Source organism: Etheostoma spectabile, chromosome 3 (assembly GCF_008692095.1).
Source record: "Etheostoma spectabile isolate EspeVRDwgs_2016 chromosome 3, UIUC_Espe_1.0, whole genome shotgun sequence".
NCBI classification, from domain to species: Eukaryota; Metazoa; Chordata; class Actinopteri; order Perciformes; family Percidae; genus Etheostoma; species Etheostoma spectabile.
In genome coordinates, this window is record NC_045735.1 from 5462187 (window position 1) to 5475454 (window position 13268).

General features: G+C 42.4%; 1 pseudogene; it reads right to left on the reverse strand.

Moving 5' to 3' along the window:
• The window catches only part of LOC116680957 (chordin-like), a 16534-nt pseudogene extending 7196 nt beyond the window's left edge, over positions 1–9338 (reverse strand).
• Between the last annotated feature and the right edge of the window lie 3930 nt (positions 9339–13268).

Sequence of the window (13268 nt, forward strand, 5' to 3'; positions counted from 1 at the left end):
GTTTGAACCCCTGTATTTTGCCAGTTCTCACTTAGAAATCATGGAGGGGTTTGAAATTGTCATGTAGGTGCATGTCCACGTGAGAGACATAAATCTAAAAAATAAAAGCCAGAAAATCCCAATGTATGATTTTTAACTATTTGTATGATGCAGCTGCAATAAGTTGAACACCTGAGAAAATCAAGTTAAGTTTGGTAAGTAGCTTTGTTTGCAGTCCAGAGGTCAAACGTTCCTGTAGTTTTCACCAGGTTTGCACACACTGCAGAAGGGATTTTGACACTCCTCCACACAGATCTTCTCTAATACTCAGTCAGGTTTTGGGCTGTCGCTGAGAGAAACACGGAGTTTGAGCTCCTCATAGATTCTCTATTGGGTTAGGTCTGGAGGACTGACTAGGCCAGCCAAAACCTTGATATGCTTCTTACAGAGCCCCTCCTTAGTCATCCTGTCTGTGGCTTCGGGTCATTGTTCATGTTGGAAGACCCAGCTCGACCATCTTCAATGCTCTAATGAGGGAAGGCGGTTGTTCCGCAAAATCTCACAATCACATGGCCCGGTCTCCTCCCCTAATACAGTGCAGTCGCCTGTCCCATATGCAAAAAATATCTCCAAAGCATGATGTAACACCCCACTTCACACGTAGGTATGGTGTTCTTGGGATAGCGTACTCATCATTTTCTTTTCCAAACATGGTTAGTGGAATTATGACCAAAACGTTCATTTGGTCTCATCTGGACCACATGGCTTTCTCCATGATCCTCTGGATCACCAAATGGTCTTGGCAAACTTACGACGGGCCTTGACATGTGCTTGGTTTAAGCGGGGAACCTTCGTGCCATGCATGAATTTCAAACACCATGAGTCTAGTGTATACAAACAGTAACCTTGGAAACAGTTGTCCCAGCTCTTTTCAGGTCATGACCAGCGCTCTCCGTGTAGTTTTGGGTGATTTCTCACCCTTTTTAGGATCATTGAGGACCCCGAGGTGAGATCTGCATGCCACCAGTCCGAGGGAGATGACCGTCATGTTTGACGATTCTCCTATTTCTAATGATTTCCAACAGGACCTTTTTTCACCACAGCTGCCTTGGCCAATTTTCCCACGTAGCCCTTTCCAGCCTTGTGGAGGTGTACAATTTGTCTCTAGTGTGCTTTGGAAGCTCTTGGTCTTGGCCAGTTAGTAGTGGGATTTCTTACGATTGTATGGGTGGACCGGTGTCTATATGCAGCTAACGACCTAAACAGGCGGCATCAATTAGGAAAATAAATGGGAGTGGAGGGGACATTTGAAGGCAGGACTGACAGGTCTTTGAGGGTCAGAATTGTAGCTGATAGACACGTTGTTTCAAATACTTATTGCAGCTGTATATACAAATAAATAGTTAAAAAATAATACATTGTGATTCTGGATTATTTTTTTTTTTTTGATTAGTCTCTCACAGGGACATCGCCCTACGATGACAAGTCAGACCCCTCCATGATTTCTAAGGGGCAGAACTTGCAAAAAAGAATATATAATTTCTCTGGCTTGTCGTGGTCAGTACGGATAAAGTTCACACACACCAACACAAGTGCAGAGGCAGGGTCAGGCTGGTACATGTTTTATGCTTCTCACCAAGCTGCCACCGACAGTGCAGCTCAGAATGCTTAACCTTTGACCCTAACATGCGGCGCTGTGAGGCACCCCCTCCACCACACGTCGAACCTCTCCAGCTCGCCTGATGATGGCTTTCCAACATGCTTAGGTACACAAAGTCTTTTTTTGCCTCTGGGAGTGTCAAAGGTGCCAGCCAGAAGTGCTTTCAACCAGCTGGAATTTTGGAGATAAATTTAGTGTATACCTGTTTTAACCAGCAGGAGTGCAAAGCAGAGATAGTTGTCTTAGATTTTCTTGCCCGTTGCATACTGTGTGTGTTCCTGATCAGGAAGTTTGTACATGTACATCTGTGAATTACGTGTTTACGTTTCAGTCTGCCAGCAGTGTTTGTGTAGTGTGTGTGCGTGCGTGCGTGCATGCGTGACATGGGTTGCGTGTGTTTTACCATGGGGCGGTATGTAAGGGACAAAACCTTGCTGAGCACAGTGGTGAACGTCAGAGATGGAAAGCAAGCAAGAAAAGGAGAGGAAATGAAAGAAAAGTAAGGAAAGGAAAACAGACGGAATGGAGATATGGAAAGGGGGGAAAGGAAGGATATACAGTGTGAAAGAGATAGCAGGAAATGAAATTATAAGGATATGAGGAGAAAGGATATAACAAGGAAAGAAGAAGAGAGATGAGAAAAAGTGTGGAAGATAATGAAGGGTAGGTGAAGAGTGAAAAGGCAGCGATTAGAACAATGGAGAAAGAGAAAGGAAAAAAGCTAAGGATTAAGTCGGCGGTCTCTGGCTTGTCATTCCACTTTAATCAAAGCTCAATTGTGAAAAACGTGAGGAAAGAGAAACAGAGGGAAAGAAGAGAAAGAAAGCAACAAAGTGGAAAACTAAACTCCAAGGACTCCAGATGAGAAAACAAAGATATAAATGCAAAAAGGGATAAGAGGGAGCGATAATAGGTACAGTGTCACAAAAACCCAAACACAGTATCCCTTTTTTAACAACAGACATTCTTTTATTTTTGTCGCCACGCACATTCAATTAAATACAAAAATACAACCAGCTTCTTCATAAACAACCACTAATAGAAAAAAATCATACAAATATACTTAATTTGAAACAGAAATGGGAACAACCAAAGCAGAGAAGCGATGAGATCAACATGAGGCGAAGGCAAAGCTCCTTTTGGTTTTACACTGAAATAACCAATCAGCTGAACCCATTCAAACTTATCTTCCAATGAAACCCCATGATCCAATGGCTTTATGATGATAGTGAGTGTGAAATACAGTGGCGATCATAAGTTATGAACCCATGCTACAGTTGACTAAAGAGAGGATAAAAAAATAAGCATTTGGAACTACCCTAAGCCTTAATTAAAAAATAGAAAAAATCCAACTTTAAGGACACCAACTTCTTTGGAATGAATAATGTATTGTGAATAAATACATGTTCTTCCTTAAAATACAGGGGGCATAAGTTATACACACCCTATGTTAAATCCAATAGAAGCAGTGCAGATTTTATTATAAAGGCCAGTTATTTCATGGATTAGGATACTATGCATCGTGATAAAGTTTCCTAGCCTTTGAATATAAAATAGCCCCCTCTTAGGTATGGTGAAGGGTGTGTGAGATGGAAGGAAGTGGCTGAAGGGAAGTTTCAAGGTTTTTCTGTTTTTTGTTTAATTTTTTTTCCTGCTTTGCTACCAGAACTGTGTGTTCTGTATTACTGCTTATTCATATTACTGGTTAAAAACACACAAACACACATAAGCACACTCACACATACACATTCACACAGATTAAGCAACACTTCCTCTGTATCCAGTGAGAGCGGTGAGGGAGCTACAGTAGCTATGGCTTACTTCTGAAAGAAGTCTGTCAACAAAATGCAACTGGCAAAATCTTACCAAGATGTCCTTCAAACCAAGCTGAGAATCCCATTGGACAGCAGTGTTATATTTCTACATATATATATACTTCCAGTCTGGTAAGCTGTTAAAAAAAAAAAAAACTGAGCAAAAAGAGATTCCAGCAAAATCGAAAAGGACAGGAAGCAGAGGGCGACAAGTCGGTTTGGTCCTCGTAGCTCGTCATAAATTGATAACAAGTCTTTGGAAATATAATCCATTTTATCATATCTCATATCTGCTTCTCTGTTCATTACAATCCTGAAGGGATAACAGGGTGGGTGTGAGGTGAGGGAGGGGGGGGGGGGACCCGGTGTGCAGCTCTGGGTTGGGGTCCGTCAGAGAGAGGATTGTTAATGGGTAGAGGGAGCGTTTGTGTGTGTTTTGTGGGTCCACACAGATCAGTGTCTCCTGGTTCGCATTTTATCTGGAGCTTCATCATCTGGTCATCATCCTCTTTGGACTAAGGAAAAAGAAAAATCAAGAATCTCTGTATTAAGTTAAAGCCCACATTTGAAATCATGACCAGGAGAAAAACAAACATACAGTTTTACGATGTTAGCTCCCTAAGACAAGTTTTCAAATGTGTGTAAATGAACAACTTTCACTGTACACTTAACGATTGTCCTTGTCGTCGTGATTGGGGACAAGGACAGGGTAGGCCCTGCTGGTGTGTGTGTGGGTGTTGTCATTGCTCACAGGCATTCCGGACAGCACGCACCCGGCGTGGGGTGTTGTTGGTGCAGGTAAGTACTGGGACATTGCTTTTTATGCCACTTGGTCACACCATGCTGTTGACAATAACAGAGGAAGCAGACGGGTTGGTGAAACGATGCAAAATGTAGAAGCACAGGAAAAAAGACACAAGACGCCGGTATGAAAGGAATGCATACACCAAGTAAGTGGGAAGGGACACTTATCTAATGCCGGATCAACTTTCACTCTCCTTTAGCTCTATTTTGGTCTCTATGTGGCTCTTAAGCTGCTAAATACTTCACATATGGTCACCAGCAATTGTTAGCTCGGTACTGTTGTCTGTTGGAAACTGTCAATGAAACGCGTGAGTGTGAACGAAACAGTGAAGTCGTGGGCCGTAAAACCAAACCAATAGGCTGAAAGACTTGAAATTGCCGTAGAGCTGAGGGGATTTGCAGAACGTTGACAATGCTCTGTGGGTCTTTCACTCTGAGCGACCTTTCACATGACACATGTCATTTGGCTCATTGATCATGTAAAAATATTGAGAAGAACAGCTGTTAAAAATCAAAATAGATTAAAAAAAGATCCATACACAAGTACAACACATCTGTCAAAGTACTGGCTAAAGATCATCTTGATCAGAGCATGTTATTTTTGTATGTGAAAAGAATTCAGTATGAACTCTCGGGAACTGTGTATTGTATTTCTATATTTCTACTTCAAAAAATAATTGGAAGAATAATTTTAATGGGGTGCTTGAAGTGATTTTATAAGCAAACAATTTAATTATATTCAGTCAAATGTCAGCAAAGTAATAATTACATTTGGTCTGTTTCTTGGCAGCCACAATACTCACATCAACACCGAGCAGTGTAATGCATTTCTCTCCCCACCATGGTACCCAGGGATGCCAATTGTCCACTTTCGGTAATAGTTCTTGCCAAATTGCAGGGCCTGGGCCATTGCTTGCATCAGTCGTGGCTCCAGGCCTGCTGGAGGTCTTCCTCCTCTGGACACTCCTACAGCAGTCGGAGGGGTTACAGTCTTACTGGATGAATGCAGGTCAAACCCGGACAAGTCACCTTCTCACAGTGCACCTATCCTGAAGACCCCTGGATATAAGGTAGCATTAGCGGCGGTAAGCAGCAATCTATTTTTTTCCAGCACCAACAGAAGCTGCAGACTGACTAGGCTTTTTCACACAAAGTCTGCACATTTCCCCAAGGTTTCACTTATGAGAAATTCATGGTAGCCCAGCTTCTTTGCAGTCCAACACAAGATAAATGATCCATTAAGGGATTTTGGAAAGTAAATCCAGCCAGATGGGGTTTATTGAGGATTTACCTGGCATGTGCAGACAGGACATTTAATGTAGCCAAAGGGAGGTACAAAGGGATGCCATGTGTTCCGGGGCGTGGCATCTTCTGGTCCCTTCAAAGTAGTAACAACACTGAGAGAAAGGAAAGAGGAGGAAAACTGGTAAAGAGGTCAGTCAGCAAGAAAATGTCTGAATGATCAGTTACTTTTAACTGTAGAGGGAAACGCAATGAAATAAATGCAGCATAGACTGTACATGTAAAAAGAAAAGAAAACTACAAGAGAAAATCCTTTGAGAAAAATCCAAAAAGAAAGAGAAGGAGGAGAAAGTAAGTCAGAGACAGGAGAAGTCGTACCTACCTTCAGGATGTTCACCACCCTATCTGGAACTTTCATGTCCTTGGGCTCCCTCCTCTCTGAACAGGAAAAAGGAAATGGAGAATTAAAAACAGAATAGTTTTCAACTTATGATTTCGGTTGAAAGTACTTTGGAATTCACCAAAAGAATAACCCCCACCAGGGACTCGAACCAGAATAACCACTTAAAACATGATATCATACGTTCATGTATCTATGGACAATAAAATATGTCTGTTCACCATCACAGATCGGACAGCAATTGTCCTCAGGCGGATGGTTGGGAGCAGGTCAACACCGGACAGATGACTGGCACAGAGCACAGTTCGCTTCTGCAGGAAAAATGCAGAAAGAAGACAGTACATTTATTTGTGACTATAAAATGAATACAAAATTCAGTTCTAACATGCACTTTATATGGCCAGCAAAACTAATGTACTTCCAGCTTTCTCTTCCTGCTTAAGTTTTAGCGCTAAACCCTCCATCCTTGGACCTTGTCTTTACTGGCAGCTCAGGAGAAGCACTTGGTAGTTGGGGGTCCAGCGAGAGCCGGGAGGTGATGATGGTTCTCAAAGAAGCAGGTATGGGGGTCTTTCTTCAGCTCATCGCGGTTCCTTGCAAAGAGTTCGTCAAACTCGACCTACTCTATCTCCCTGGTCCCAAACTCACAGTTGTTGGCACATGGACCTGGACAGAGGAAATGGTAGAAAACAAAACAAGGGATAGATGGAGGGGGATGACATGAAGAAGAAATACAGCTTAAATGAGGTAGATGTAGTGGTGGGGTGAAATGTGTTGAAATAAAAGGGGGGAAAGAAAAAAGAGACAGAGAAAGAAAAAAAGAGGGAAAGGGGGTTAGAGCATTAGAGATGTTGTGGCCACACTGATCAAGGCTGGTCTCAAGTGACTTCCTTTGTTGACTTGATTATTGTTCCATGTGCTGCAAGCAGATGGGTGTTTGTGTGTGACTGTTGCTATTAAACAGCTGGACCCTACTGCTGCGTGTGTGTGTGTGTGTGTGTTTGAGATCACTTTCTTGTAGTAGCTGGCCGCTAAAAAGAACTCATCAACCCACATACTGAGTTTGTCGTTTTTTGTGCGTTTCTGAACCCCAATAAAAAGTTTTTTTCACAAAGTCTCTGCAGGCAGACAGCACTGTCAGTGGAAGCGTATAATGAGCAACACACAGACGCGTTGTAAACACTAAGAGGGTAGAAGACCCCAATGACTGTACTACTCCTTCTTCTTTGTATAATCTAATCCCTATTCTACTTGTCAGTTAGGGTTAAATGCTATGACTTTCTTTACCAGTATCGGTACTGCTTCCGATGCTGCATAGAAACGTGGTATTGGTATCGGTGAGATACCGGAGTTTATGCACCGATCCAATACCATTTAATGAAAGCTCTGAAGAAAACTACATTTGTCTAAGTAGTATTATTTATGTTCTTGTCCGGTAACTAAACTGTCAAACTGGTAGAAAAAGAAAGTTATGTGGCGTTCATTTTAATAAAAAGATGTAATAAAACACTGATATTGGATCAGTACTCGGAATCGGCTAATACGCAAACGTTTCTCGCGGAAACAGAAAGCAAAATATGGTATCGGACCAGTGAAAAATCACTGTGAAAATACATGGCCTATTCTATTTGACAGAGGAAATGGCCATACGTTTGATAATGGATTTAAAAAAAGTCTCAGCCACAAAGAATGCTTTCTTTACATATACGTCCTAGTATCTCCTCTGGGGTTCATCTTGGTGCTGACCTGGATGAAGGTGTTCCTTGGTCCAGGTGTTGCAGTAACTCAAGACTGATTTCCTTTAACACTCCCTGAGCCTGGAGGAGAGTAGAGGGTGTTGAGTTTGTTTCTGTATGGAATGTGTATTTTACTCTTATTTGCGTGTGTGTGTGGTGCGTGTGTGTGTGTGAGTGTGTACACAAATTTACTGTGGCGACGTAGACGCCAGTCAGCAGCCTTTGTGGAGTAGTGCTCTGTCATCTATTTTCCCATCTCAGCCAGTCCGTGGAGATGGGCGATCACAGTGAAGTCGTCGGCCTGCTGAGGCCTGTGACAACGATTTCATAATGCAGGTGACACGTGTTCCACGGGCACACCAGGCATGGCCAGAGGCACCAGTTTTTACTGGTGGAGACACAAAGTGGCAGCCCGAGGGAGTGGGCAAACTCTGAAAGAAAGGGAAATTGGTAATGGAAAGCGTGCATCCAGGACTTGAAAAACATTGGTGACGTGTTTGCTATGCACAGTACAATTTAGAAAAACAATGCAGGATTTTATGATGTCCTTCCCTCACTTGCCCTTTTCCATCCCTGCTCTCATCAATCGTACCATGTCTGGGTTGTCCTCCAGGGCGCTGTGAGAGCAGGGCCTAATTCGCCCTCAGCTCCCCTCCTTGGCCGTGTGTGTGGCCACTTATACAACCGTTCGTTCGCAGAGCCAGGTGGATGTGCGCGCCTCCGACGGCTCCAGCGTGCCCAGCGCCTCGCCTGGGTGGCCTGTGTGTACGTCTGGGTCAGGTCATACAGGCAAAGTTCGCTGTTCGACCGCGGGCTTCAACTCGGAAGTTATGCAACAACAAACTCACTGGTGAGACTGCCGATCTGTAACTAGATGGGTGGGGATGAGGGAGAAATGGGTTAGAGCCTCTCCTTTCAAAAAGATTGTTGTAATCTATTGTCCTTCACTGGAGTTTAACATTCCTGCGCAGAAGATGTAACTGGCTGTTTTTGGGGGTTGCTCACTATAATATCAGTTTGGAATGTGATATAAACATAAATGTACTAGTCTGAAAGCCCACTTGGGGTAGGGTCAGATGGGGAACTCCTGAGGACCTCAGCGTACACTGGAGAATGGAATTTGAAGTGAAGTAGGATAGATCTTGTAAAACTTAACAACAAATTAGCAAATCTAAATTCTGGATTTTCAATGTGAAAGATAGATGTAATAATTAAAAAGTTAAGAAGAGGGACTAGGTAATACAGCAGATAGGGACACAAATAGAGTATTTATTTTCTTAAAACATGTCTGAAACGAGATTTAACTGAAAGGAAGTTCTTTTTTAAGCCATTTTGTTAGAGTTCCATCAAAGTGTTTTATGAACCCATTAAAATGTGTGATATTCAGTTTTTGGGAGGAGATTGGCTACATGGGTTATAATGATTATTCCTTATCTCAGTTAAACACCATCACAACCATTTCAACTGAAACCTAAAACGCAGATGGAATATGTGCAATCTCCAGGAAAAAGTGGCAGTTTTGGGTGTTATTATAACTATAAACAACAAGACATAGACAATAATAAATGGTTTATTGCAATGTGTAATATTTACAATCATGTAATGCATCTCCAAGATGTATCAGCATAACAAAACCTGTTCAAACAACGATCACATTATTTATTAGAATTAATCCTAGACCTGGGTCCACGAAGTGTACCCATTATATCGGAGGTTGGAAGAGAGCGATCCCACGCCTCCTGTCTTCCCAGGGGTCAACTGGCATCTATGCTGGACACACATCTGAAATAGAGAGCCAAACAAGACAGATCCATATACAAAACTCAATTTAGAGCCATCTTGTTCAAATTGGCTCTATCTAAAACCACGCACTTTTCCCTCGGAGTCCCCCTTAAACTAAAGTTTTATATATATATCTTGAGTGAGGGAGAGGAGGGGGACACATTAACAGTCCCTACGTGCTCGCGAACAACACCACACATAAAAGCAACATAAACAGAATAATCATCCCTTCCAAGACACCAGTCATTGAGGAGAAGATTAATTAACCACAAATCAAGGGGCGGTAGGTGTCTCAAAAATTGTGTGAGTGACTTCTGCCAAAACACATACATTGTTACATATTGTTGCAATGTCTTAAAACACGCACCAGCCCACACACCATAGGTTAAGGCCTAGCATGAGGTAACCCTGTGAAGAGCAGCTTACAAGAGGGCGCCGAGAGGGACAGGAGGCCAAGAGTAACACGAGCGATCGAAAAGTGCCAGAGAAATCTCGAAAATGACTGGAAGACAGAAAAAAAGTCAGAGAGGAAAAAGACTACTCAAGAGACCAAAGGGGACAGAAGCCACGGAAGAAGAAGGAAAGTAAAGGAGGCAGGAAAGAGAGGATGGGAGGTGTGTGGGTTGAATTCTTCACACATTAACGGCAAGCTGTATCACGTACTGAAACCACCAACCGACGGGACCTTGCCAAGCACCACTGTCAGTCAATTCAGCTGTCAAATTTGTACGAATGAAAACATCTTTTACACTGGGTGTATGGTTATGTGCTGGCATGCATTGTGATAGACAATGAAACATGCTTTCAAGGGTCAACGTGCTGGCACCTTTGATATTTGATGGTTAAGTATGGCATCCCATGAAAAGACCAGTGTGCAGGCTTTTCATGAAAACGGTTCAGACAGAGTGGAGCGGCCAAACATTCCTAAAACCGGTCTCTCTTTCTTCTCAAACAATGCAGAACAGTCTTGGTAGACCACCAAGTCAAAAACAGAGGTCCAGACACATGGTTTTCCCCAGCGATAAGACTTTGAAACGAGGGAAACAGAAAGAAAGAAACAAGTAGTATATAGAGGGAGAATGCACGAACCAGCCAAGATGAAACTAGTACAACCATGACAGTACAAAACAACAATTAGCAACTCTGTGTGCCGTTGCAGTGTTTGGGAACCACCTCGAGGAAACTGATGGGAAAGCGGCCATGAAGAATAACATGTTTTCAATTCTCCATGGCGAGGGGTTGATTGATGGGGACACGTACTGTCAAAGATTTTCCTGCGGCTGATGAAGCAAGAGTTTGTCGCGGTCCCTGACCCTCGGGTGCCACGGTGAATACAGGCTGACCACGAGATTACAGAAGAGTCTCGGCAGTAGGTCTGTCAAGCACCTCGCAAAAAGCTGGATCGCCACAGATTAAAATCCGCAACTGACTTATACATACGTGGTTCAACAAGTTATAACTAGTAAAAAACATATTCCATTGTAAATAAGCCTTCAATACCAGAATGCAAATGCCAATATATTATGCTGTCAATATCTGTGGACATTATTTAGTAAACACGGACGTGTTACCAGAGTAACTCAACCCACTTATGAGACAAAAACAGATGGTGTGAGTGTTCCGAAATAAAGTGAACGGACCTTAGTTTAGATCACAACAAAGACAGATGAGCACAGAAAGAAAAACAGATCCAGAGCAGTGACACCCTTTTAAGAGGAAGATTAATTCAACAATCACAAAAGCATCACAAATAGAAACATTAAGGATTAGACACTTGTGTTAACAAAACAGCTACAATGTAAGTCATCCAATACAAAAGACTAAATCTGGTCAAAAAACAATGGCTGCAGGTTAACACGTTCACATGAAGTTTAGAGTTTAAGCACGGCGACGGACTCCAGGAGAAAAGGGGGTGTTGGTGGTTAGGAGGTTCTGGGTAAGAGGACAGAGTACCGAGCGTGTGAAGAAATGTACTTTATGATTAAGGGATCAGTCACTATAAACCTATCATGTACATAAAGGCCACACAGCGAGGAGCCAAACAGGCGGGAGGAAACGGAGAGGCTGGACGAGGGAAGGTGACTTATTAGTGGGTGAAAGTGAATGGATAGGAATAATGAGAAGGGGAGCAAGGTGCAAAAGGATGTATGGGGTCTGTGAAATCAGAGGACACTCAGATACGGGACAATAAAAATGATTTCACACATTCAAAATACGGTGGTGTTGCTTGTGTGTTGTGAGTATTAGAGGGGAAATAAAGGAAAGATCTGTTAGCTAAAAGATTACTAAGTATGTTGTTTATGAGCCTCTGTTATTAGATTAGACGGTGAGATGACCGGATCGCGGGTTTGAGTTTTTTTTTTTTTTGCGACTAGCTCGAGGACAACCCAATTACAGGGGTCATGTAGCGGTTGCTAAGCTCAAATAACTTTGCCATATTTCTCAGCGGAGGCCCTCTCTAGCTAGGCTCGAAAGAGGCAGCGGCCTTCACGCAATTACCTGGCAGAATTAACAAAACAGGCGACACCTTCATCACTCCTCCTCATGCATCCTCCGTCCCTCTATCCAATTAGCATACCACAGACCACTAACCAACTGACATGTGGGAGGAGTGTGTACGCAGTCAAGTCCTCTTAACTCCCCATCCTCCATCTCTCCTCGGTCATACACCCCGTTGCCCAATCTGTCTGCAAAGATTCCTCGTAACTTTCTAGCTCTCTGGTTTTCCCCTCACTCTTCCTCTCCATCCATGTCTTGTCATGTCTCAGGGTAGTTAGCGTGACAGACAAACAGCGCTAGGATGTGGTGAGCCAAACCACATCCGCGCTCAGAAAGGAGGGAAGTGTGTTATATGTCCTAACAACACTGCCCCCCCCCCCCCCCCCATTCATTGGTTTGCAACATTTTTACTAAAATCTAACATTATTCATCTGAATATTGGAACTCTTGGAAAATAAATGTGGTGGAAAACCACGGCAACTATTTCTATATTTTCAGGACATGAAGATAAAAAAAATTTGTTACAAAATAATATCTACAGCTTTATGTCTGGCATCGTCTTTGAAAAGCCATTGTAACTGTAGGATTGTATTGTGTGTAGCTTATACATGTGAGGGATGTTGCTCGGATCCCTCAGGATGTGTGTCGGTACACAAGTGGGACCTCGGGGGCACCAAAATGGCTCTGAGGGGAAGATGACTGTTGAAGCACTGAGATGAAATGGTTAGAAATGCTAGACTGAAGGAAAACTAGAGATCACAAAAGAGGATTCTGTCCCAGTGGTTTACTTTGGAGGAAGGAATTTGTAAAACAAATATGGTTTAAGGGCACATACTAGATCTGAAGGGTTTGAGAAATCTTCTTTGAAAGTAAATACAATTTACAAAATAAACAATTTAACGTGTTTCTATATCGTGCCGACCCTCCTTCCCTTTCCGCACCCTTTTTCTTTTTTTTTCTTAGTCCCTCAGTATGCGGATGAGTGGAGTTCTTTTTTTTCCCCTAATACTTATTTTCCTCACTGTATGTGCAATGTAGTAGCAGTGACATAATACTAGTAACATTATATAACATTAATCTAGATAGACATGTGCAGTGTAATAAAATATTTAATAAGAGAACAGAATTAAAATGGATATACTGAATGAACCATATAGACAGATCTGTACAGTATGTGCAGCTATGTGCAGTGTGGTAGCATTATAAGACTAGTAAGAATAAGTGTAGGATGAATAGTATGAAGAGCAGTAGAATATGTAATATGTATGTAAATAAATAAATAGAACAGTATAATAATACAGTCCCTGACAAAAGTCTTGTCGCTTGTGTATAAATTGACCTGAAGTGCCGCT